Source organism: Pseudorca crassidens, chromosome 11, assembly GCF_039906515.1.
Source record: "Pseudorca crassidens isolate mPseCra1 chromosome 11, mPseCra1.hap1, whole genome shotgun sequence".
Lineage (NCBI taxonomy): Eukaryota > Metazoa > Chordata > Mammalia > Artiodactyla > Delphinidae > Pseudorca > Pseudorca crassidens.
In genome coordinates, this window is record NC_090306.1 from 78,074,810 (window position 1) to 78,101,906 (window position 27,097).

General features: G+C 40.6%; 1 long non-coding RNA gene across 2 annotated transcripts in view; it reads right to left on the reverse strand.

Moving 5' to 3' along the window:
- Positions 1 to 27,097, reverse strand: part of LOC137202984 (uncharacterized) — a 157,320-nt gene that overhangs the window by 115,467 nt on the left and 14,756 nt on the right. Inside the window, exon 1 of one of the 2 annotated variants that reach the window (XR_010932828.1) lies at positions 1,419 to 1,640. The exons of the other annotated variant lie outside the window; for it this stretch is intronic. This is a non-coding gene — a long non-coding RNA (uncharacterized lncRNA). Of the gene's footprint in view, positions 1 to 1,418; positions 1,641 to 27,097 lie in introns of those variants that run through there. 2 annotated transcript variants of the gene reach the window in all.

Consider the following 27,097-nt stretch of genomic DNA (forward strand, 5'->3'; position numbering starts at 1 on the left):
GATGACTTGCTGTAGACTGGTCTAGATTGGCCTCAGCTGGGACAATTAGTCACTCCTTGTGATGCTTAACCTTCCAGGAGGCTATCCCAGGCTTGTTCTTTATGGCAGCGGCAGAGGTCTGAGAAACAAAAGTGGGCATGGCCTCCTGAGGTCAGGATTTAGAACTAGAACTTTGTTCCTTCCACTGCATTCTGTTAGCCAAAGCAAGTCACAAAGACCAGCCTGAAATCAGGGACTAGGGAAAGAAATGCCACCTTTTGATATGATCAGCTGGAAATTACACAGTGAAGAAAGGATATGGGGAGAGTTGGAGAATTAGCCATCTTTGCAAGCATTCTACTGTATCCAGTAATATGTTATATCACAGAGGATGGGGAACTAGCATATTAGACATTTGCCTTGATTAGCTGGTCTTCACTTTGCAGGATGGAAAGCTCTCAGTTAATCAGGCAGGGGATTTGATAATAAAATAAGATAATTTACTCATCTTTATATTCCCAACACTTAGCATTGCATCAGGCAAATTGTAGGCATTCCACAAAAATGATTAATAATGATAAAAGAAATGATAGTGGAAAATTACTCTATTAGAAATCAGAAACCAGCTGAATCACAATTCAACTATGCCAAATCACCTGTGCGACTTTGGAAGGAAATAATTCAGCCTCCCTGGGATTTTTAGAGACAAACTGGGCATTCTCTAAATTATTCCTTCCTTCCTTCCCTCCTTCCCACCTTCCTTTTTTCCTTCCTTCCTTTTCTTTCTTTCCCTTCCTTCCTTCCTTCCTTTCCTTCCTTTCTTTCTTTCTTCCTTTCATTTTAAAATATTAAGTCTGGGGGACTTCCGGGAAGATGGCGGAGATCACCTTCCTCCCCACAGATACACCAGAAATACATCTACACGTGGAACAACTCCTACAGAACACCTACTGAAAGCTGGCAGAAGACCTCAGACCTCCCAAAAGGCAAGAAACCCCCCACGTACCTGGGTAGGGCAAAAGAAAAAACAGAGACAAAGAATAGGGACAGGACCCGCACCAGCGGGAGGGAGCTGTGAAGGAGGAAAGGTTTCTACACACTAGGAAGCCCCTTCGTGGGCGGAGACGGCGGGTGGCGGAGGGGGAAAGCTTCGGAGCCGCGGAGGAGAGCGCAGCAACACGGGTGCGGAGGAAAAGGGGGGAGATTCCCGCACAGAGGATCGGTGCCGACCGGCACTCACCAGCCCAAGAGGCTTGTTTGCTCACCCGCCGGGGCGGGCGGGGCTGGGAGTTGAGGCTCGGCTTCGGTCGGAGCGCCGGGAGAGGACTGGGGTTGGCGGCGTGAACACAGCCTGAAGGGGGCTATTGTGCCACAGCTAGCCGGGAGGGAGTCCAGGGAAAAGTCTGGACCTGCCGAAGAGGCAAGAGACTTTTTCTTACCTCTTTGTTTCCTGGTACGCGAGGAGAGGGGATTAAGAGCGCTGCTTAAAGGAACTCCAGAGACGGGCGCGAGCCGCGGCCTAAAGCGCGGACCCCAGAAATGGGCATGAGACGCTAAGGCTGCTGCTGCCGCCACCAAGAAGCCTGTGTGCGAGCACAGGTCACTATCCACACCCCCCTTCCGGGGAGCCTGTGCAGCTCGCCACTGCCAGCTTCCCGGGATCCAGGGTCAACTCCTCCTGCAGAACGCACGGCGCGCCTCAGGCTGGTGCAACGTCACGCCGGCCTCCGCCGCAGGCCCGCCCAGCACTCTGTGCCCCTCCCTCCCCCCCGCCCCCGGCCTGAGTGAGCCAGAGCCTCCGAAGCAACTGCTCCTTTAACCCCGTCCTGTCTCAGCAAACAACAGATGCCCTCCGGAGACCTACACGCAGAGGCGGGGCCAAATCCAAAGCTGAGCCCCGGGAGCTGTGAGAACAAAGAAGAGAAAGGGAAATCTCTCCCAGCAGCCTCAGAAGCAGCGGATTAAAGCTCCACAATCAACTTGATGTACCCTGCGTCTCTGGAATACATGAACATACAACGAATCATCCCAAATTGAGGAGGTGGGCTGTGAGAGCAAGATTTATGATTTTTTCCCCTTTTCCTCTTTTTGTGAGTGTGTATGTGTATGTTTCTGTGTGAGATTTTGTCTGTATAGCTTTGCTTCCACCATTTGTCCTAGGGTTCTATCCGTCCGTTTTTTGTTGTTGTTGTTTGTTTTTTTTAATATTTTTTCTTTTTTTCTTAATAATTATTTTTTCATTTTAATAATTTATTATAGTTTATCTTACTTTATTTTATGTTACTTTATCTTCTTTCTTTCTTTCTTTTTTCTTCCTTCCCTCCTTCCTTCCTTCCTTCCTCCCTCATTTCTTTCTTTCTTTCTTTCTTTCTTCCTTCCTCTCTTTCTTTCTTTCTACTTCTACTAATTCTTTCTTTCTACTTTTTCTCCCTTTTATTCTGAGCCGTGTGGATGAAAGGCTCTTGGTGCTGCAGCCAGGAGTCAGTGCTGTGCCTCTGAGGTGGGAGAGCCAACTTCAGGACACTGGTCCACAAGAGACCTCCCAGCTCCACATAATATCAAACGGCAAAAATTTCCCAGAGATCTCCATCTCAACACCAGCACCCAGCTTCACTCAACGACCAGCAAGCTACAGTGCTGGACATCCTATGCCAAACAACTAGCAAGACAGGAACACAACCCAACCCATTAGCAGAGAGGCTACCTAAAATCATAATAAGTCCACACGCACCCCAAAACACACCACCAGACGTGGACCTGCCCACCAGAGAGACAAGATCCAGCCTCATCCACCAGAACACAGGCACTAGGCCCCTCCACCAGGAAGCCTACACAACCCACTGAACCAACCTTAGCCACTGGGGAGAGACACCAAAAACAACGGGAACTACGAACCTGCAGCCTGCAAAAAGGAGACCCCAAACACAGTAAGATAAGCAAAATGAGAAGACAGAAAAACATACAGCAGATGAAGGAGCAAGATAAAAACCCACTAGACCTAACAAATGAAGAGGAAATAGACAGTCTACCTGAAAAATAATTCAGAATAATGATAGTAAAGATGATTCAAAATCTTGGAAATAGAATAGACAAAATGCAAGAAACATTAACAAGGACCTAGAAAAACTAAAGATGAAACAAGCAATGATGAACAACACAATAAATGAAATTAAAAATACTCTAGATGGGATCAATAGCAGAATAACTGAGGCAGAAGAACGGATAAGTGACCTGGAAGATAAAATAGTGGAAATAACTACTGCAGAGCAGAATAAAGAAAAAAGAACTGAGGACAGTCTCAGAGACCTCTGGGACAACATTAAACGCACCAACATTCGAATTATAGGGGTTCCAGAAGAAGAAGAGAAAAAGAAAGGGACTGAGAAAATATTTGAAGAGATTATAGTTGAAAACTTCCCTAATAAGAGAAAGGAAATAATCAAGTCCAGGAAGCACAGAGAGTCCCATACAGGATAAATCCAAGGAGAAATATGCCAAGACACATATTAATCAAACTGTCAAAAATTAAATACAAAGAAAACATTAAAAGCAGCAAGGGAAAAACAACAAATAACACACAAGGGAATCCCCATAAGGTTAACAGCTGATCTTTCAGCAGAAACTCTGAAAGCCAGAAGGGGCTGGCAGGACATATTTAAAGTGATGAAGGAGAAAAACCTGCAACCAAGATTACTCTACCCAGCAAGGATCTCATTCAGATTTCATGGAGAAATTAAAGGCTTTACAGACAAGCAAAATCTGAGAGAGTTCAGCACCACCAAACCAGCTTTACAACAACTGCTAAAGGAATTTCTCTAGGCAAGAAACACAAGAAAAGGAAAAGACCTACAATAACGAACCCAAAACAATTAAGAAAATGGGAATAGGAACATACATATTGATAATTACCTTAAATGTAAATGGACTAAATGCTCCCACCAAAAGACACAGATTGGCTGAATGGATACAAAAACAAGACTCATATATTTGCCGTCTACAAGAGACCCACTTCAGACCTAGAGACACATACAGACTGAAAGTAAGGGGATGGAAAAAGATATTTCATGCAAAGGGAAACCAAAAGAAACTGGAGTAGCAATTCTCATATCAGACAAAATAGACTTTAAAATAAAGACTATTACAAGAGACAAAGAAGGACACTACATAATGATCAAGGGATCGATCCAAGAAGAAGATATGACAATTGTAAATATTTATGCTCCCAACATAGGAGCACCTCAATACATAAGGCAAATACTAACAGCCATAAAAGGGGAAATCGACAGTAACACATTCATAGTAGGGGACTTTAACACCCCACTTTCACCAATGGACAGATCATCCAAAATGAAACTAAATAATGAAACACAAACTTTAAATGATACATTAAACAAGATGGACTTAATTGATATTTATAGGACATTCCATCCAAAAACAACAGAATACACATTTTTCTCAAGTACTCATGGAACATTCTCCAGGATAGATCATATCTTGGGTCACAAGTCAAGCCTTGGTAAATTTAAGAAAATTGATTCAAGTATCTTTTCCGACCACAACACTATGAGACTAGATATCAATTACAGGAAAAGATCTGTAAAAAATACAAACACATGGAGGCTAAACAATACACTACTTAATAACGAAGTGATCACTGAAGAAATCAAAGAGGAAATAAAAAAATACCTAGAAACAAATGACAATGGACACACGACAACCCAAAATCTATGGGATGCAGCAAAAGCAGTACTAAGAGGGAAGTTTATGGCAATACAATCCTACCTTAAGAAACAGGAAACATCTCTAATAAACAACCTAACCTTGCACCTAAAGCAATTAGAGAAAGAAGAACAAAAAAACTCCAAAGTTAGCAGAAGGAAAGAAATCATAAATATCAGATCAGAAATAAATGAAAAAGAAATGAAGAAAATGATAGCAAAGAGCAATAAAACTAAAAGCTAGTTCTTTGAGAAGATAAACAAAATTGATAAACTATTAGCCAGACTCATTAAGGAAAAAAAGGGAGAAGACTCAAATCAATAGAATTAGAAATGAAAAAGGAGAAGTAACTACTGACACTGTAGAAATACAAAAGATCATGAGAGATTACTTCAAGCAACTCTATGCCAATAAAATGGACAACCTGGAAGAAATGGACAAATTCTTAGAAATGCACAACCTGCCAAGACTGAATCAGGAAGAAATAGAAAATATGAACAGACCAATCACAAGCACTGAAATGGAAACTGTGATTAAAAATTTTCCAACAAAGAAAAGCCCAGGACCAGATGGCTTCACAGGCGAATTCTATCAAACATTTAGAGAAGAGCTAACACCTATCCTTCTCAAACTCTTCCAAAATATAGCAGAGGGAGGAACACTCCCAAACTCATTCTACGAGGCCACCATCACCTTGATACCAAAACCAGACAAGGATGTCACAAAGAAAGAAAACTACAGGCCAATATCATTGATGAACATAGATGCAAACATCCTCAACAAAATACTAGCAAACAGAATCCAACAGCACATTAAAAGGATCATACACCATGATCAAGTGGGGTTTATTCCAGGAATGCAAGGATTCTTCAATATATGCAAAACAATCAATGTGATAAACAATATTAACAAATTGAAGGAGAAAAACCATATGATCATCTCAATAGAGGCAGAGAAAGCTTTTGACAAAATTCAATACCCATTTATGATAAAAACCCTGCAGAAAGTAGGCATAGAGGAAACATTCCTCAACATAATAAAGGCCATATATGACAAACCCACAGCCAACATCGTCCTCAATGGTGAGAAACTGAAAGCATTTCCACTAAGATCAGGAACAAGACAAGGTTGCCCACTCTCACCACTCTTATTCAACATAGTTTTGGAAGTTTTAGCCACAGCAATCAGAGAAGAAAAGGAAATAAAAGGAATCCAAATCAGAAAAGAAGAAGTAAAGCTGTCACTGTTTGCAGATGACATGATACTATACATAGAGAATCCTAAAGATGCTACCAGAAAACTACTAGAGCTAATCAATGAAATTGGTAAAGTAGCAGGATACAAAATGAATGCACAGAAATCTCTGGCATTCCTATACACTAATGATGAAAAATCTGAAAGTGAAATCAAGAAAACACTCCCATTTACCACTGCAACAAAAAGAATAAACTATCTAGGAATAAACCTACCTAAGGAGACAAAAGACCTGTATGCAGAAAATTATAAGACACTGATGAAAGAAATTAAAGATGATACAAATAGATGGAGAGATATACCATGTTCTTGGATTGGAAGAATCAACATTGTGAAAATGACTCTACTACCCAAAGCAATCTATAGATTCAATGCAATCCCTATCAAACTACCACTGGTATTTTTCACAGAACTAGAACAAAAATTTTCACAATTTGTATGGAAACACAAAAGACCCCGAATAGCCTAAGCAATCTTGAGAACGAAAAACAGAGCTGGAGGAATCAGGCTGCCTGACTTCAGACTATACTACAAAGCTACAGTAATCAAGACAGTATGGTACTGGCACAAAAACAGAAAGATAGATCAATGGAACAGGACAGAAAGCCCAGAGATAGACCCACACACATATGGTCACCTTATCTTTGATAAAGGAGGCAGGAATGTACAGTGGAGAAAGAACAGACTCTTCAATAAGTGGTGCTGGGAAAACTGGACAGGTACGTGTAAAAGTATGAGATTAGATCACTCCCTAACACCATACACAAAAATAAGCTCAAAATGGATTAAAGACCTAAATGTAAGGCCAGAAACTATCAAATTCTTAGAGGAAAACATAGGCAGAACACTCTATGACATAAATCACAGCAATATCCTTTTTGACCCACTTCCTAGAGAAATGGAAATAAAAAAAATAAATAAACAAATGGGACCTAATGAAACTTCAAAGCTTTTGCACAGAAAAGGAAACCATAAAGAAGACCAAAAGACAACCCTCAGAATGGGAGAAAATATTTGCAAATGAAGCAACTGACAAAGGATTAATCTCCAAAATTTAGAAGCAGCACATGCAGCTCAATAACAAAGAACAAACAACCCAATCCAAAAATGGGCAGAAGATCTAAATAGACATTTCTCCAAAGAAAATATACAGACTGCCAAGAAACACATGAAAGAATGCTCAACTTCATTAATCATTAGAGAAATGCAAATCAAAACTACAATGAGATATCATCTCACACCAGTCAGAATGGCCATCATCAAAAAATCTAGAAACAATAAATGGTGGAGAGGGTGTGGAGAAAAGGGAACCCTCTTGTACTGTTGGTGGGAATGTAAATTGATACAGCCACTGTGGAGAACAGTATGGAGGTTCCTTAAAAAGCTACAAATAGAACTACCATATGACCCAGCAATCCCACTACTGGGCATATACCCTGAGAAAACCATAATTCAAAAAGGGTCAGGTACAAAAATGTTCATTGCAGCTCTATTTACAATAGCCTGGAGATGGAAACAACCTAAGTGTCCATCATTGGATGAATGGATAAAGAAGATGTGGCACATATATACAATGGAATATTACTCAGCCATAAAAAGAGACGAAATTGAGCTATTTTTAATGAGCTGGATAGACCTAGAGTCTTTTATACATAGTGAAGTAAGTCAGAAAGAGAAAGACAAATACCGTATGCTAACACATATATATAGAATTTAAGAAAAAAATGTCATGAAGAACCTAGGGGTAAGACAGGAATAAAGGCACAGACCTACTAGAGAATGGACTTGAGGATATGGGGAAGGGGAGTGTAAGCTGTGACAAAGCGAGAGAGAGGCATGGATATATATACACTACCAAACGTAAGGTAGATAGCTAGTGGGAAGCAGCCGCATAGCACAGGGAGATCAGCTCAGTCCTTTGTGACCGCCTGGAGGGGTGGGATAGGGAGGGTGGGGAGGGAGGGAGACGCAAGAGGGAAGAGATATGGGAACATATGTATATGTATAACTGATTCACTTTGTTATAAAGCAGAAACTAACAATGTATATAAATGTCAAACCACTATTTTGTACACCTGAAACCAATATTGTACTATACTTCAATTATAAAAAGAAAAATGAAAACTCTGCTATATACTAATAAAAAATAAAATAAAATAAAGTATTAAGTCTGTAAGAACCCTAGAAATTACATAGCTGCAACCCTCTCATTATATAGATAGGGAAACCAAGGCTAAGAAATGAATCAATTGTCTTGAAAACATAGATAGTTAATATCAGAACTAGAACTCGAATTCATGACTCCCAGGCCAGCTCCCCCATGTATTACACCAGTACATTGTCACTCAGAGTGCATCTATGGACCAGTAGCATCAGCATCCCATGGGAGCTTGACAGAAATGGAGAATCTCAGACCCTCTCCTAGGCCTACTGGATCAGAATCTGGATTTTAACAAGATCCCCAGATAATTCATATGTGTATTAAAGCGGGAGATGCTTAGGCTTCCCTGGTGGCGCAGTGGTTGAGAGTCCGCCTGCCGATGCAGGGGACGCGGGTTCGTGACCCGGTCCGGGAGAATCCCACATGCCGTGGAGTGGCTGGGCCCGTGAGCCATGGCCGCTGAGCCTGCGTGTCCGGAGCCTGTGCTCCGCAACGGGAGGGGGCCACAGCAGTGAGGGGCCTGCGTACCGCAAAAAAAAAAAAAAAAAAAAAATGCTGGAGATGCTCTAGGCTTCCTAATAAATGCTTAATGGCTAAAAAAAAAATAAAGGAACTTGTCTAGTTAGGAGAATGTGCCTTTGGATACATTAACACTGAAACCATATTGTTACACACCTCTCACTAAACAAATACCTCCTGAGACTTACTCTGTCCGAGGTGTTGTAAAAACATCAAGAGCAGGTCTTGCCCTCCGGGAGTTCACACGCCCCAAGGGAGTCAGACCCCTTCCCTTCCTCCCACATCCCCCTTCCTTCCTCTGTAGCCTCTCTTTGCTCTTTACCTTCCCAACCCCTCCCACCCTTCATCTTTAACGATTCCACCGCTGAAATCTAATTTCAGAAGCTGTTGGTTTAAGAGCAAAGCATTTTATTCATTTGAAATTCCAATTTCAGAATAGTGATTTAAGATGTTGGAAAAATTTTCTTTGGCTCATTTCCAAGCAGCTTACATGATAATATCAGCATGACCCTAACACTGTGTATAAAGATGACGGAGGTACGCTGAACACTTTGGGAGGAAATTCTATATGAATATAGTACAGGTTAGTCATACACTTTAGTTGTTGCTTTTGTCTTTTTCTTTTTTTTTTTTTAAGAAATTTATTTATTTATTTTTGGCCGCTTTGGGTCTTCGTTGCTGCACGCGGGCTCTCTCTAGTTGCGGTGAGCGGGGGCTACTCTGCGTCATGGTGCGCGGGCTTCTTATTGCAATGGCTTCTCTTGTTGCGGAGCACGGGCTCTAGGTGTGCGGGCTTCAGTAGTTGTAGCATGCAGGCTCAGTAGTTGTGACACGTGGGCTTAGTTGCTCTGTGGCATATGGGATCTTCCCGGATCAGGGCTTGAACCCGTGTTCCCTGCATTGGCAGGCGGGTTCTTAACCAGTGCACCACCAGGGAAGTCCCGCTTTTGTCTTTTTCTAACGCAGTCTTTTCTCTAGGAAGATAAAAATACAGTACTAAGATTGTATTTTTCCCTCAAATATTTAAAGCCAGCACATCTACTTCTACAATCAAACATTTATTTTTTTATTGAGAAGCAAAGGGAAATTTTCCAATATCAACAGATTAATTTCATTCAAGAACTTAATAGAAAACAGACAATTAAACAGAAATCCAGTAAATTAACTATTTTCTGGTGAGTAATATGCAGGATGGAGTCTTTACATTAAATAATTGGATCACAGGTAATGGTTATATGATGATATTCAATTCCTTTGAGGCTTTATATGCCTGGCATTTTAAGTTCCGGTGATTGAAAATATTATACTTCTCTCCCTCTCTCTCTCTTTTTTTTAATACTCCTTCATAGTCCTGAAAAGCCCTGAGCTCATTTTATTCTTTTTTCCTTCCTTTGTCTTCTCCCTCTTCAAAGATATTCCATGATGATGCTGCTTTTCAAAATCAAGACTGCTTGAACTTGAGCTGCGAGTAATGAAATTTCAATCTTTCATACAATGGCAGCTACATCCTCTTTCTGCTCTCTTGGTGTTGTCAGAATAGCAACGCCTGGCGTGAACAATAGGACTACTTTCAGTTCTAAGGGACTGGCCATTGCTGAACAGCAGTGCATAGAAATAATCCTTGGCAATCCCCTGGGTGACATTTCTCATTCCTTATCACCCATGCTGCACACAGCCGGAACTTGATAAGACACCCAGAAAGAAGATAATGGCTGCTATCAAGCTGTCTAGGTAGAAATAATAATAATAATCTGTTTAAGGAAAAGCAGCTGTCCTATTGTTTTGGATTTCATGAAATCTCAGAGTCAGATCCTCTCTCCCATGCCAGCCCCATCCCCGGTCCCCATGCCAATCCAATCACTTTGGGGCTTTAATGATGGGCATTTTTTTCATGATCTTTTGATACAATAGACAAGAACGCATGTAAATATCCCATAATCATATTCAGTCACAGGATAAGGTTAAAGCCTAGAGAAGAAGCATTTTATAGGAAGATTTGGAGGCTGGGAGGGCTTGGCAATGAATATAGGAAAGCCCAGTAACCCTTTTAAAAATATGCACAAAACCCAGAATTATTACTGCAAATGAACAGTCTGGGGATCATTCCAGTCTGAAATCTTAACCCCCCAAATTTCAAAGTCTCAACTTCTCAAAGTGAAACCCCAGAGAATTGTGGTTGCCAACAGTGTGGGCTCCATCTATGTTGATTGCTTTTTATTTGTTCTAAACAGAACAGCCCAAAGCTCCGAAGCATCCTGGCTGTAACACCATTGTCCTCCTTTTCTTGGAGCTGGATTGCTCCCTTGGCTGGGACCGAATAGGTGATCACTTTATTTCCCAGTGTTCAGCTACACCCTTGCCTTTAACACAGTCTTCTTCACGTAGGGTTGGTGGTGGATGCTATTTCTGTTCTTTATCTGTCCCCGTATCTCTGGCAAAAGAGGTAGGCAGCCATGTCCTTCAGGGTCAAACATACAATTGAAAAGAACAACGTATATCAGCTCCTTTTTCCCTTCACTTGGTACTAAAACACAGCCAAAGCTTTCATGTTCACTTCCAGGCTAGTTGATACCTTCATCCGTGAAACGGTCATCCTATAAGCGTCCCACCATTGCAGTCAGCAGAGAGACAGGTTACCTTTGTTTCTCTTTCCTGTGGTCACCATAACAGTGATCACCACCTCTAATTTACCCAGGCTGAACTTCTTTTCTCCCTGAGTCCCCTTTTAGTAAGACATGGCAATGCCATAAGAGCAAAGAGGACAGAGATCTGGACATGATAAGTAGAGAAGCAACCTTAAAGAATCTCCCACTGCTATTCCCACTATTCTGTGCACAGAATCACTCTGTAAGTCCAGGTCTCTTCCTACGCAACGAAGCTCACCCAACTGAATCTCTCTCCCTCTTGAATATCCCACTCCATAGAGGCATAACTCAAGTACTAGTTTCTTTCTGTGGCCTTCCTCTAACCCTCTCCCACCTTCTCCCACTGTCCAACAGAATTAGTTACTCATGTACATAGCTGTGTGATAGCCTTTTCCATTCTGCATCACATGCCTTTCTTGACAACCAGAATGTGAATTCCAAGAAATTGAGTAAATGCCTTTTGATATTTGTATTCATTTCTAGGAAGGCAACTTAGCTAAATGAATGAGGAAATAGGTTTTATATCAGACAGATCTAGATGTGAATCCTAGCTCTGTCATCAACTAGCCATGTGCCCTTGACTTTTCTGGAACTCATTTTACTAATGTGTCAAATGGGGCTATTTTATAAAGATTTTTTAAAGAATTAAGTGAATTAAACTGCATGTATGTAAAATGTTTAACATAATACCGACATGCAGTAAGCTCTCAATAAATGGTAGCTATTATTATGACTGTAATTAACTTAGTATCCCCAGCCATCCCATAGTAGACTATCAACAAATACATATTGAATAAAGGAACAACTGAAATACACACATATATACACAGAACACATACAATCGTCCTCCTACTATAAATTGCACTGCTTTCTGCTTATCCGAGCTCTCAAAATGGGATACAGCCTGTCAACCTATGGGGCATATGACAAGGGAAAGAAACTGATCACAAAAGAGTTTGCAGGAATTCTCTTTTCTAGCAGCTTTACTGTAAATGGTGGCCTCAAGGAATCCGCGTGTTTAGCTCTGAGAGTGCCGAACTGGCCCTGGCGACGTCCAGCTGAAAACACAGGTGAGGCACGGGGCAAGAGCACGGCGCTTCTCACCCATGACCAGCAGGCCTGCAAAGGGAACAGCAGAGGTGATCGAATCCATGTCCGTTTGCCAGAATGAGTTATGGCAGAATTCAGGAAACAAGGAGATGTGGCCTTGAACTTGTACTTCCTTCTCACAATAGCCCTTTTTTTTGCACACGTTATTATAAATCGCCTGATCTCACACTATAAGTGACTGTTAAAATCCTGGAAGTGTCTGGATTCAGACTTGTCATTTCTCCCCTAAGACACCAAAGGGGTTAATGTCTGGCCAGAAATCAAAGTCTGGCAGCTTCCACCCCACACATAATGGGCATTGTTGTTCCTGAGAGTTGGTCTGTTTTTTCTGGCAGACTTTACCGTTTGGAACCACTTCTAAAACAGAAAAGGAAAAAGTCAGTCTGCTTTTTTTAAGCGCACATGCAACAAAGCATAAGGCTGGTCATAGAACTGTTGTTTTGCTAGATTTCCAGGAAAGTTGTTGGCTTACTGTTCACAGAAGATGAATTATCAACTTAAAATCCGTTTACCTCAAAAGGAGTTCATTTATATACATGTATGAGACACACATAATATCCTGAGGTGGTCGCCTTCTCTCAGATATGAAGCAACACAGTACAACTGTATTAGCTGATAAGTGAACTGTGGCTGCCCATCCATCCACATATGACATCCATTTGCGTGACGTTGTTAATGGGCTCACTCATCAACATTTCCAGGTCAGTTGCAATCTCAGGACCCCTTCGTCACTCCCACCTGATGGGACCCTAGATATTCTCATCTGAAACCACATGAATATATCTCACTACGTTAGCAATACAACAAAATCCTGTTACAAAACACCAGATTCTATTCCAATGGGAAGGGCCAAGGAATTTTTTTTTTAATTTCCTCTGTCATAAACCAAGACATTTGTATAAACCAAAATCATACACTTGGATGTCAACAGCACATCAAATTGTTATAGACGTTTCTAAATACTTTACTCTTAGTTTCCGTACTTAGTGTGTCCCGGATCAGTAACAAATAGTTTGTGAATCACGCTGGTCCGTGGACCACATTTTGCTGGACTGTGGGCTTAGTTATATTGCTGATCTACCATCTTTTAGATCAGGTTCACAAACTTTTTCTGTAAAGGGCCAGAGAGTAAAAATTTAGGCTTTGCAGACCATACAGTCTCTTGTAACTCCTCAGTTCTGCTGTTACAGTGAGAAGGCAGCCACAGACAATAAGAAAATGAATGGGCATGGCTATATTCCAAGAAAATTGTATTTACAAAAGCCGGTCACAGGCTTGGTTTGGCCCACATGCTATAGTCTGCCAACCCCCAGGATGATGATGACGACAATGATAGCAAACATTTACTAGCCAACTCTTATGCATCAGGTCCTTTCTATCCTCCCACTATAGCCATGGATTAGGTAACACTGCTTTAATTTTACAAACAATGAAAATGTGACAGCAAGAAATGAAGAAATTATTTTAGCTTATTCTGAAAATAGATGGATGGTCCAGGATCCAAACCACAGTCCCTAGGCTCATACTATACCACATATACATAATGGGTGGGATGTCTTTTTCACTATGAATGGAAAATTTTAAATGTCAGGGTCACCTTGGTCATCTTTTTCCCTTTCTGATCTCTCTACCCACCATCCACCTCAGAAGTACCAAGGTCTTGGTGTTCAATCACTCTGTAGAGTCCCTACAGCACCTGGGCCAGGCCTGGATGGTCTCCATCACCCATCCACACACTCACTTACTCACCAAATAAGTGTTGAGGGCTTACTCTGTGCCAGACACTGTTCTAAGCAATGGGGCCATAGCAGTGAATGAAATACACAAAGTTCCTACCCTTCAAATGCTTACATTCTAGTGAGAGGTGGTAGGCAATAAGCAGAGAAATATACATCATGTTGGAGTGTCAGGGAGTCACGCTTGGAAGAAAAATAAAGCGAAATAAGAAGATAGAGAGTGACAAGGAGATGTTTCTCTTTTATCCATCTCTTGTATCTTTTCTTTACCAACTAAGATACATAAACTCCAAACAGAGGTATACTTTCAAATACACCTACCAGGTATAAACATATTATATTTATAGGATTTTTATATCCTATTTTTACCAGTTATTTTCCGCATAATTGTATGGGAAAGGACACCGAGGAAGAAATGAGTACATTCACTTATACTGCAAATATTTATTGAGTGCCTACTTTGTGCCAGGCACTGTTTTTAGAACAAAGAATCCAACAATGGCAAAATACACAGATCCTTGCTATCATGGGTTTCCATTATGGCCAGAGGAGTCGGAGAATAAACAAAACACATAATAAACACATGTTAGAAGGTGATAAGTACAATGGAGAGAAGAAAAGGCACAGTGGGAGAAGGAGACAAGAAGTACCTGTGGGCAGGGGCCAGGTTGTAATTTTAAGTAGCAAGCAACATTCCTTGATCTGGTAGAATGCCACAAAAACAACGTCTATGCCAACGGCAAGCCCTAGGTTTTAGTTCACCCATTACTACAGTCAGAGTGTCATCAATTAAAAGAAAACACAGGATGTTTTGTGTTGAGTGTTCTATTTAAGTCCATAGAAAGAAATGTTATTCTTTCAAAGTCATTTTTGCCCTTCCCTTTCCCTTGCTTCAGAGAAAAATTAGGGGCTGGCAGCTGAAACAATGTAGGGATGGGAGAGCAGAAAGGAAGGAAAAACTAAGGGCCTGCATTCACGCTGGCTGACTGTTTTAACAAGGATGTAGCTGTGACCCAGCCCTCCTGGGTCCCCAGACAGCCTTGTTAAGGAACCCACAAAAACAGAGCTGGCAGACACCAAGCATTTTCCATTAAGCATAGAGATCAGTTTCTTCAAAACATAATGAGATGTTAATATAGATTTGAATTTTAATCAGATCCAACTTGGGAACAGAGTGTTTTTCTGTAAATGTGAAATACTTCTAGGCTTTTAGGAAAATGTCATCCTTATAAAGGATAACTACTGTTTTACATATAAAACTGCCATTCTTCATTGGTTTTTCAGGAAAGAGAAAAATACGATAATAAAACAAAACATTGCCACAAAGACTTCTTACTTTCTTGTGAACGTTAATTGTTTCTGAGGATAGTTTTTTTTTAATAATTCTTACATACTAGGAAGAATGCTTGTAGGCTTAAGGCAAGAAATAGGGGATTTCAGTTAATAAATTATGAAAACAGACATAACTTAAATCTATTTCTTGATAATAATAGTATTAATTTAAGAAGGGTATACAATCAGTAAGAGTGGATTCTAATCCACATCTCTATTTCTAAAATCACACCTTAGCCTAAACTTTTCCCCTTTTTACTTTTTTCATTTTCCTCTGTTTTTCCCCAAAGGCTTCCATGGCTGTGTACTTCTTTTACAATTAAAAAAAAAAAAATTCTCTTTTGGAAAATAATTGTTATATATGCATTACACTTAGTTTAATAACTAATCACCGATCAGTTTATTCTGTAAACCTCAGAATAAAGTCCTCTGGGATGTGATGGGGCAGGCTGGGTCCTGGGGGGTCACTATCACCTCCCTTGGATAAATCAAGCTTTTTTCCGCATGACAAGTCTATCCTGCAATCCATTGGTCAAACAAGGAATAGGAACTCCCTGCCCCCAATCCACTTCCTACCTACTCCCCTTGAGATCAAAAAGACAATGTCAGAGCCAGCAGCTGGTGGAAGTCAGGAGGCTAGGGACAAGAATTTCCTAAACGCCCTGCATTCAAGCCGACATTCATATTCCATAGCGAAAAGAGAGATGAGTTCCACTGAACCCCTGTGTTCGGAGGAGGGGCCTTTCCTGCAAGCTTGATATTTTCCATCTGTGCATATATTCGGACGTCTAAATGTGTGTTTATAACACACAATCCTATTCTTAAACATCCAGAGTCATAAGACAAATGCATTGGAGGGAGGGGCATTTATTTACTCTATTAAAGGATTTTTCACATTAAAATATAAATCCTTATTGCATTCTTTGCAAAGTAAAACTCTGAGATGCCATTTTATTTTCCTAACCCAGACAGAACACACAGACTGAGAATATAAACAAGGGTAACTAGGGCAAAGGGGAAGGGGAGTGTACACAGACAGGTGTTCTGAGAAGCCCCTCTAAAAACGACCAGCCCCAAACATCCTAAATAAATTTCCATTTATAGAAATTAAATGTATCCATTTTTTAAACCGCACATATCATCTATAGGAAGATCGACCCAGTTAGTAAACTTGAGTATTTGTATCGGTGAAAGACAACATGGGCCTGTGGGTGCCAGGTTTGGGGTGCATTAGAAGCACTTGGAGTGGTTTTCAACTTGAGACATTTCAGCCCCACAGCTGAAAATTTTGATTCCGTGGATCTGAAGGAGTCCAGACATCAGCATCTTAACAAGTCTTCCCTGCAGACCCGTCTACCAGGTTACACAACTCTTTAACATAACGTTTTTGGTTTATAATACGTATTTGGTTTAAAATTAAAAGGGGCTCTGGTACTCCTCTGTTGAAAGCTTCTCTCATAAGCCTTGGCCCTATTTTTGTACTACCTTACCCATTCTCTGTATTTCTAGTACTGCAATTTCTGATACAGGATTTCAGGTGAAGATCAAGAGATACCTCTAAGAAAAACAAGAAAATGAAAACCATTATCCCTTCTTAATCCTCATTAACAAATGACTCCTATGCACTGTCAGTCAACTGGGTCTACAGTAACAAAATAGCGCAGTGTGGGTGGCTTAAGAAACAGTCATTCATTTCTCACAGTTCTGGAGGCTGGGCAGTTCAAGATCAAGGTACCAGCCCATTTGGTTCCCGGTCTCTCTTCCTGGCTTGCAGATAGCCGGCTTCTTGCTGTGCCCATACATGGCAGAGAGGGAGAGAGACAGAGACAGAGAGACATGGAGGGGGGAGAGCACTCTGGTATCTCTTCCTCGTCTTATAAGGTCAGTAATCATATCATGGGGGCCCCAACCTCAAGACTGCTTCTAAACCTACTTACCTCCCAAAGGCTTCACCTCCAAATATCAGAACATTGGGGGTTAGGACTTGAACATATAAATTTTGGAGGAACACAAACATTCAGTCCCTAACATACGCAAGGATAAACTTTATACTCTTCAGAGGAGAGGCCATGAGCACCAGTCTACACATTAATACATCAAAGTCATTGCTCCCCTCAAATGAGTCCTTGGAGGTGAGAAAGTTAACTTATTTGAGAGAATGTAAATCAACCTTATCCCCCCCAAAAAAGATGCTGATGTCAGTTTCTACCAATTGATAGTCAAGCATTTGTAGAAACATAACAATGACAAAGAATGAAATTCAAGAATCTGGCACTCAAGTTGTTGTTTACTTGGTAGTAATTGCTTGGTTAGTGGCATTGCCGGTTCAAAGTGAAGTAGTAAAGAGTGAATGAAATTATCCAATCACTATTTAATTCTGTAATTCTGTCCATAAATTATCCACTCTACTTCATGTAACTGTCTTTCCTATTTCGTTTTTTTCTCTTACTTCAGACAGACACTCTATACTACCTATTTTATAAAAGTGCTATACAGACTGGTAAACTTGAAAAGTATTTCTATTTAGACATGCCAAAGACAGAACGGTTTTCTTTGTTTTTTTTTTAATTAATTATTTTGGGGCTGTGTTGGGTCTTTGTTGCTGTGCACAGGCTTTCTCTAGCTGCGGCGAGGAGGGGCTACTCTTAGTTGCGGTGCGCAGGCTTCTCATTACGGTGGCTTCTCTTGTTGTGGAGCATGGGCCCTAGAGCATGCGGGCTTCAGTATTTGTGGTGCGTGGGCTCCGTAGGTGTGGCACACGGGCTTAGTTGCTCCACGGCATGTGGGGTCTTCCCGGAGCAGGGATCAAACCCGTGTCCCCTGCATTGGCAGGCGGATTCTTAACCACTGTGCCACCAGGGAAGTCCCAGGACAGTTTTCTTCTTCTCCTATATTTCCGTTAGTTAGTACTTAAAGAGGCTAATGAAAGAGGGTATATTCTGTCATTTTATTATCTGCTTGCTCCCCTGCAGCCATCACTGGAAAGATTCTGAGCACAGATGTGCTATCAGATCTGTACTCCTAGAAATGAGGAGTTTGTGCAGTGAATAGCAGTTACATTCTAATTATATTAATTCAGACTGCAATTTCTTTGAAATATAAAGGACCTGCTGTCATGATGGTGTGGACAATGGAGGCTGAACATGTCAACGACATGACAAATTCCTCGAATGGAGTGCCAGATGTATTGTTGCCCAGGATTCTTTTCTGAGAGCAAATTCAGCAAGCACTATCAGTGTCAACTCTGGAGCAAGGAATTGGTTCATTTGTTATCTTTCCAAGTTGCAGGTACATCTGCCAGAAGAGACTGCCAACAGATGAAATGGTAATTAAAATCATTTCCGTGGTTGGAGGAGTGATTCAGAAATTGTTCCTCTTTCCTTTCTTTCTTTTCCTGTGCAAGGAAAGAATTTTGGTGAATACTTATATCAATTTGCCAAGGACAATACTAGAGTTATGTGATTCACTAGGGCCTCGCTGCCCACTTTAGCGCTTGAACATCTTTACTGGGATTGGTCGTTAAGATTTTCTAACAGAGTTTTAAAGTTCTGTTCTTTGCTAGTATCATACCATCCCCTGTCTTGTAAAAGTTCTTTGCAGATGTTCACAAAATCAAAAATGGGTCAAATACACCTAACAGTATCACTCAGTTCACACACACACACACAAACACACACACACACACACACACACACACACAAAAGGTATACTGTATCTCTTCCCTATGCCAGTTAGTGTGCTAGAATAAATAGTGGGTAATGGTGATAGATTAAAAAAATATTAAAGTTGCTAAATCATATAATATAATACAGAGGCTAGTTTGGTACCTGCCTCTAGTAGTTACTCAACAAATATCAGTTTTACTTTCTCTTTCTCTTCTGTGTCCAGAAAGAGACACTACTTTGTAAATATCCCCATATTTACACGTCATCATCACAACGACAACAAAACCAACTAGCATTTATTTTATCCTTACACACTTGTGCTGTTTTATTCCTATTACACTGAGGAAGCTGAAGCACAGAGAAGTAACGTGGCCAAGCTGACAAAACTAGGAAGGACCAGAACTGGAGATTTGACCCAAGCATCTGAATCTCAAGGCCTTGAGCTTAACCATGTTACAGTAATGTCACACGACCCCATGTAAATAATTGAACTGCAATAATTTTCCCAGACTATGCAGTAGCCTACTAATTAATCAGCTTGTATTTTAATACTCACTTGCTGGCTCTGTTTTTCAATTCTTCCTCCTTTCCTCCTCCCTCCTTCCTTCTTTCTTTCCTGCTCTTATGTCTATATAAACAGCTGCTTCTGTTTTTCTAGCAACAAAGCAAGGTTTTCTACCATCCTCAGAAACTCAGGGGAATCTTTATAACCGTCAGTCAGTGGAAAAGTGTTTTAAGATAAAATGTTAAACTACGACAAGAATTACTTTCTTCAAATCAAAACAGCAAAATAGTGTAGATTTACAGACATTGGTAACCTAGAAATTTACCAATGAGTTATTAGCATATATATGTATATTCATATATATACATATACAATAGAGCATTGAAACATATCAAATATGCTTAAATTCATGAGGTCTTAGTGATATTAACAATAAAAGCAAAAACAACAGCTTCTGTTCACTTTAGAGGATACCAGAGAGAAACAACTCATTACTCTGCAAACTGGTAGATAAAAGAACAAAGCATTTGTCCTGGGTTTTTTAGATGAACTTTACTTCATATAACCAAATAGGTTATGAGGGGGAAGCTTCTCCTTGTAGAAGGACCCCTGTCAATAAAATAAACAGAAATCACTGATGGATACAGGCCATTATATATTTGTCAAAACCTATAGAACGTACAACATGAAGAGTGAACCCTAATGTACACTATGGACTTTGAGTGACAATGACGTGTCAGTTTAGGTTCACTCATTGTCAAAATGTACTGCTTTGGTGCTGGATGTTGATAGGGAAAGAGGCTGAGGCTGGTGGGGGAGACAGGGGAGAAGGAATAGATGTGTATTTTCCACTCAATTTTGCATGAATCTAAACCTGCTCTAAAAAATAAAGTCTATTCTTTTTAAATTGTAAAATCAGGATATCGCAACTTCGCAATACCTAATGAAATAATGGATCTAAGCAAAACTCCTCAATAATTGATAACATGACACACGCACAAATACGTTTCTACTGATGGAAATATATACTACAATTTATGACATAGTCTTGCTAAAAACATGGAACCAGAATCTAATAAAACCTCTACCTTTACCTATAAATGTATAGGAAGTGCAAAGTATAAGACAATAAATGTACTTGAGAACACCTCAAGGAACAGAATCAAGACAATTCGGACTGTTATCAGACTGTTAGAAAATTTCAGGGAAAACAGTCTCGTTTCTTCAACCAAAAATCCTAAGAAAAAAATTGGAGTTGAAGGAGGGCCCAGCAGGTTTAAAGAGACTTTAGCTACTCACAAGCAATCGCAAGGCATGAACCTTGTTTGGATCTGAATTCAAACAAACTTTTAAAAAACAGATTATAAGACAGTTGGGGATAGGTGAATGCTGACTGCATATTTCTTTTTTTTTTTTTAATGAATTAATTTATTTATTTTTGGCCACGTTAGGTCTTCGTTGCTGTGCATGGGCTTTCTCTAGTTGCGGCGAGTGGGGGCTACTCTTCGTTGCGGTGCAAAGGCTTCTCATTGCGGTGGCTTTTCTTGTTGTGGAGCACAGGTTCTAGGCGCGCGGGCTTCAGTAGTTGTGGCACGCAGGCTTAGCAGCTGTGGTTTGCAGGCTTTGTTGCTCCATGGCATGTGGGATCTTCCCAGACTAGGGCTCGAACCCGTGTCCCTTCGCTGGCAGGCAGATTCTTAACCACTGCGCCACCAGGGAAGACCCCCATATTTCTTGATATTAGGAATTATCGTTAATGTGTTAGGTGTGATAGAGGCATTGCAGTTATTTTATTTTAAAGAATCCTTATCTCTTCGAGACTCACATTGGAAGATATACAGATGAAATGACCTGATGTCTGGGATTTGTTTCAGAATACATAATGGGGTGGGGTAGATGTCAGTGAAGCAGACTGATCCTGAGTGAGTGACGTCAAATAAGCATAGAGGTCCATTTTACTATTTTTTCATGTTCTTTTTGCATGCATTTGAGATGTTTTATAATACAAGTTTGTATAACTTATAAATTTACTTAACCTGCCCAAGCCTGTTTTCATTTGTAAAACAGCAATAACATTATCAAGGGCAAGAGTAACATCTCCTTGCAGGTTTTTTGGAAAATTGAAATTATGGATTAAACACGTGGCTCACTATAGATATTAGAGAAATATTTTAGGGACTCAGGTTGACACACTTATTATTGAATTGACTGGCCTAAGCTTAGTGGAGTTTCCACACTGTCCCTGGAATGTAGTAAGACTAGGAAGGCTTAGGAAGGGACAAGAAGAGCTTACGTCCTCAGCTGCCACCCTTTGGGGCACCACAAACATGCTGGTTGGAGTTGTTCATTTTTTTTTCAACTTCAGTCTTGTACCCAGTTACAGTTATTAGATTTGCTGATACTGGAGCACATGTAGATACCCTGGTTTTGCTAAATATTTATTCAATTCTAGGCAATCGCAGGTGCAAGGAGAGAGTGCAGATACACCACATCTCCCTAAGCCATTTACTCTGGCTCCACCCACACTTGGACAGGCAGTTTTCTTTGATGAAATACCGAAAGTATCAGATGACCTTCAAAACTAAGTAATGCTAAACCCACCAATTTCCCCAACTCATTCCAATTCTTCGTGATCATTCTCTTTTTGCTTTGCATCCCCGTTCTACTTACCCTCACAAACCTCTGAGAGACCAAAGTTTAAAGGAAAAAATTTACAAAAGTGAAGAACAGGGGTTCAGAAGCCAGAAAAGATTAGATTGCACCCAAAAACAAATGGTTTGCTTTCAGAGATGACATGCCCTGGGTAGGAATTCTTCGGGATAGTTTTTCAATAGCTGAATTTTTTGGCTCTCTGGGTCCTGCTGGAGACTTGAGTTTGTCAAGAGCTGAATCTGGACTTTCTCCAGCTCATGGCTGCATGTCAATTCATGTGATTTCTAATAAAGCCAATTTTTATTTTTCTAACTCGCTTCCAATTCTCAAATGTAGCTCCAAAGAAAACAGAAAGTAATTAAAATGTCAACACTTCCCTGAAAAGGAACATAAACTCTCTTTGGATTTTCTTCCCACTGGAAACATTGCTTTTCTCCAAGGCACCAGCCCCATGCGTGGTAACCAGCAATCACTCATAGCAGAGCCGGTTGATGGGCAACACACATAAATCCCCCTCTTTCCATTACCTTGTTTGCATTTCTTCTTCTCCCTTGCCATTTTCCTAATGGAGAGATCCTGTAAATGAAGTACTTAAGTCTGTCTCTCATAACGGACTAATATCTACTCCATTGTAATATATCCGAATTGTATGCGATGAAATAAGCTCCAGCAGCAATAAGCTATTGGATCTAACGTGAATAAAGTAATGTGGAGCCTAACAGCTTATTATTCAGTGCAGTGCAATAAATTAACTGAGCACCATTTTGCATAACGGGAGCCTGATTATTTCTTTTACCTTCATTTGGATTGGTTCAGATGGATTATGACTCTCTACAGGTTTACGTGAAACAACTTCTCTTTTCAATGTATTATATTAAAGCACGAAATAAGGGGGGTGGGAAACATGGGTCATGATTTTGTGTTTTGTAAGGTTAGTCCTTCAAAAGAGATTTCCCCATTGAGAGGAAAATTTTGTGACAGTTGGCCCAAGAACTACGATGTTCAATTTGGGAGAAAGATGTTCATCTTGCACCCCAGCCCCTTTCCCACTTTCTTCCCATAGATTCCTGCCGATTCCTTGACTCAATTTTGAAAAGTACTTTTAGTGGAACTCTTGATTCCTTCTTTCCAGTACCTCCCCGACCCTAGCATCTCTCCTCCCCACACCCAATTACTTAGCACTTTGGTGCACATGTCGGGCTGACTGTCACCATCAACAGTGAGTCCAGAGGCTCCATCTAGGACCACAGCCCCACTTACCACCAAAGGTCTTCAAAACACATCAAAGTGTATGAAAACACATGCCAGCATTAAAGGCTGCTGCAAGTGGTCACAACCATCATGTTTGAGAACTGAGCACGAATCAAGCAACTGTCTAATCTTTATAGCAACTCTATCATGGGTACCATCTTCCCAATTTAACAAGTGGAAACTGAGTCTCATAGAGATAACTTCAAAGTCTGTGTGACGTTACATTATTTGCTGGAAAAAAAAATGTTAGCAAAATAGTATCTCTATGTTTCTGCATCACTGTCAAGGAAAAAGCAACTCAAAGTGGGTATTCCATTGGCAGTGAGGCTGAACCTTCATAATCATGTAGGTGGAGTTATTTTTACAGTACCTAAAATAGGATAAATATGTGGTCTGAAAACAACAACAACAACAACAACAAAAAATGTGGTCTGCTGATTTTGCTTTTTACAGAGACATTTGCAGTCTTTCCTGGATTATAAACTGCTTGAGGCCAGGACATTTATTTCTATATTTATAACAGGACATCAGTGTGGTATGGTGTTTGAGGCAGAAAACCCCAGGTTTCAATTTGGACTGTACTTACTAATAACTGTAGAGTGAGTTCCAGTTGGTTTAATTCAAAAGTAGGCAAATATACTACATAGAGTTATTGGAAAGGTTAAATGAAACAAATTACATAAACAAATAGCCCAGGAAATGTAATCAATACATTCTATTTCTCTATATCCATCCCACCCCTAGTATCTAAGCATCAGTTTTCCATGCACGGAGATATTCCATGGAAATGTCAATGGGACGTGAAAGTGTTATGACTGAAAGACACCTGATTGAAACACTTCTTCCATTATTTTCTCTTACAAGTATTCATTTCACACACATTTAGCCATCTCACCAAAATGAGATTTTTAAAAGATGATTTTAATTCTAAAACTAGGAGTAATAACGTGAATAAAGATACTTGGCATTCGTACCTACAGTTCTTTTCTTCTAATTCCTCCTTTCTTACTGCTTCACTTCTTTTCCCCAGGTTGTGACAGTAAATGCTGCTGATAATATAAGAAAGCTCCAGATCAAGATCAAGGACATATAACTTTAAACTTTTATCTCCTCACTTCTTTGACATGAAACTCTCCTTTTGTTTGAGGGGAAAAAGACCTAAGTAAAATGGCAAAAGGTGAATCTTGAGTTTTTCAAAAATTTAAGGAAATTGGAGAAAAAATGAATGACAATCTTGTGAACAAGAAAAAAAAATGCATGGCAAAGACTTGTTTTATTATAAGTGGCTTCAAGCTTTAAAGACACATAAGGAGGGGGACCCTGTTCGCTGGAAATAGTTTCACTTTGTTGGGGTCTGAATGAAATGTTTGATAAAAATTATTATTTTAATAAATGACAGTTTATTTCATCTTTGGCTTATGATATCCTTTCCTCTGGAGAACTCAGAGAATTCGGTACATTTCTTTGAGTTATAACAAGAGCATTATTTGACAGAATTTGAGTTGATAAAATGACAGCTCAGAGAGGTTAAGTGAAATATACAGGATCACACAGCAAATTAGTGACAGAAATTCAATAATTTGGAATTAAGAGAGTGCAGAAGCTTTACAATGAGAAAACAGAGGTAAGTTGCTGGGTAGAACAGTTTGCTTGAAGACAGAAACTTTGTCCTTGAATCTTCCTCTCCATACACTAAAGGAATACATAATCTCATTGGAGGTGGGGAGCAACGGGGCATATGTGAGATAGTACTTTGCCTAGAAAGCTGGCAAGGAGTACAAAAGTAATGCATAAGATGAGCTTTGACAAGTGGGTAGGACTTCCCACGGACCACACTGTGGACTGGGAGTGGGGAGGGACGGCATTCCAACCAGATGGGAGAGCTGTGCAGCAGCATGAAAACATGAGTGTAGACGACCTGTGTTGTGAAAGCTGAAGGGGGGCTGTAGACAGAGCCTTTATAGCCCCTAAATTCATATATTGATACCTAATCCCCAATATGATGGGGTTTGGAGGTGGGGACTTTGGGAGTGATTAGGTCATTACTGCCCTTACAGGAGATGTGGTATATATGACTACTACCCAGCCACACAAATGAATGAAATCTTGTCATTTGTGGCAACGTAATGGACCAAGAGGGCGTATGCTAAGTAAAATAAGTCAAACAGGAAAAGACAAACACTGTATGACTTCACTTATATAGAGAATCTAAAAACCAAAAGAATAAACAAAACAAAATAGAGAGACTCATGTACACAAACTAGTGTGGCCAGAGGGGCGGAGGCTACTAGGGAGTGGGCAAAATAAGTGAAGGGGATTAAGAGGTACAAACTTCCAGTTATAAAAGAAATAAGTCACTCGCCCTCCCCACCGTGTGAGGACACAGTGAGAAGACAGCCAGACAACGATGAGTCAGCAAAAGGGCCCTCATCTGACCAGGCTGGTGCCTCGATCTTGTATTTCCCAGCCTCCAGACCATGAGAAATAAACATCTGCTGTTTATAAGCCACCCAGTCTATGGTATTTTGTTACAGCAGCCTGAACAGACTGATACACGGGGATAGTAAGTAGATCCCGATCAGGTTTGCATTTTGGAAAGATGAATATGGTGAGAGTAAAGGATGGAGCTAAAGTTGTGAATAAAGAGGCCAGCCAGGGAGCCCTTACAATCATCAGGGGGTTTGAGCCATCTCTGTGATGCTCACTTAGTTTAGCTCAGCAGTGTGGATTCTGGGTGGCCGGCCAGGATCATTCATCAGAGGTGGTCCTTATTCTTGCATATCACCCGCTTGTCCCATTAAACCACGTTCACATCTCAGCAAATTCCAGAGTGTGTTATATACCTTTGGGATTACTCAAAGCAACAAATCAGTAGAAGCCATAGTTGAAAAGAAAGTAAAACTAAGAACAGGATACAAAAGCACACCAATTTATGAACGGGTGAAAGAGAAGAGGAACCCATGAAGACTACCTAGAAGGAAAAGCCAAAGAGGAAGAAGGAATTTCTAGAGCTAAAAGATGGAAGTCAAGAGAGGAGAAGTTGGGCTTCCCTGGTGGCGCAGTGGTTGAGAGTCCGCCTGCCGATGCAGGGGACGCGGGTTCGTGCCCCGGTCCGGGAAAATCCCACATGCTGTGGAGCGGCTAGGCCCGTGAGCCACGGCCGCTGAGCCTGCGAGTCCAGAGCCTGTGCTCCGCAACGGGAGAGGCCGCAACAGTGACAGGCCCGCGTACCGCAAAAAAAAAAAAAAAAAAAGAGAGGAGAAGTACATCAGACACAGGCGAAAAAAGGGTGATGAGCACCAAGTGCTGGGAGGAGGCCACGTGAGCAGACAAACGGGGGGAAAGTCCCTGTCTACCTAAATGGAGACTGTGGGGTCATTGCTGGACCTTGACAAAAACACTTTGTGTGGAATAAGAGTACAGAGGTCCTTTTACAGGTAAATTGGGGAAGTATAAAGGGAGACAGACAACATAAATGAGTATCTTTTTAAGACATTTAAGTTATGAAAAAGGAGAGGGAGGGGCTGTAGATGGAAGGGCTTGTAGAACTAAGGTAGGGACTTTTTCCA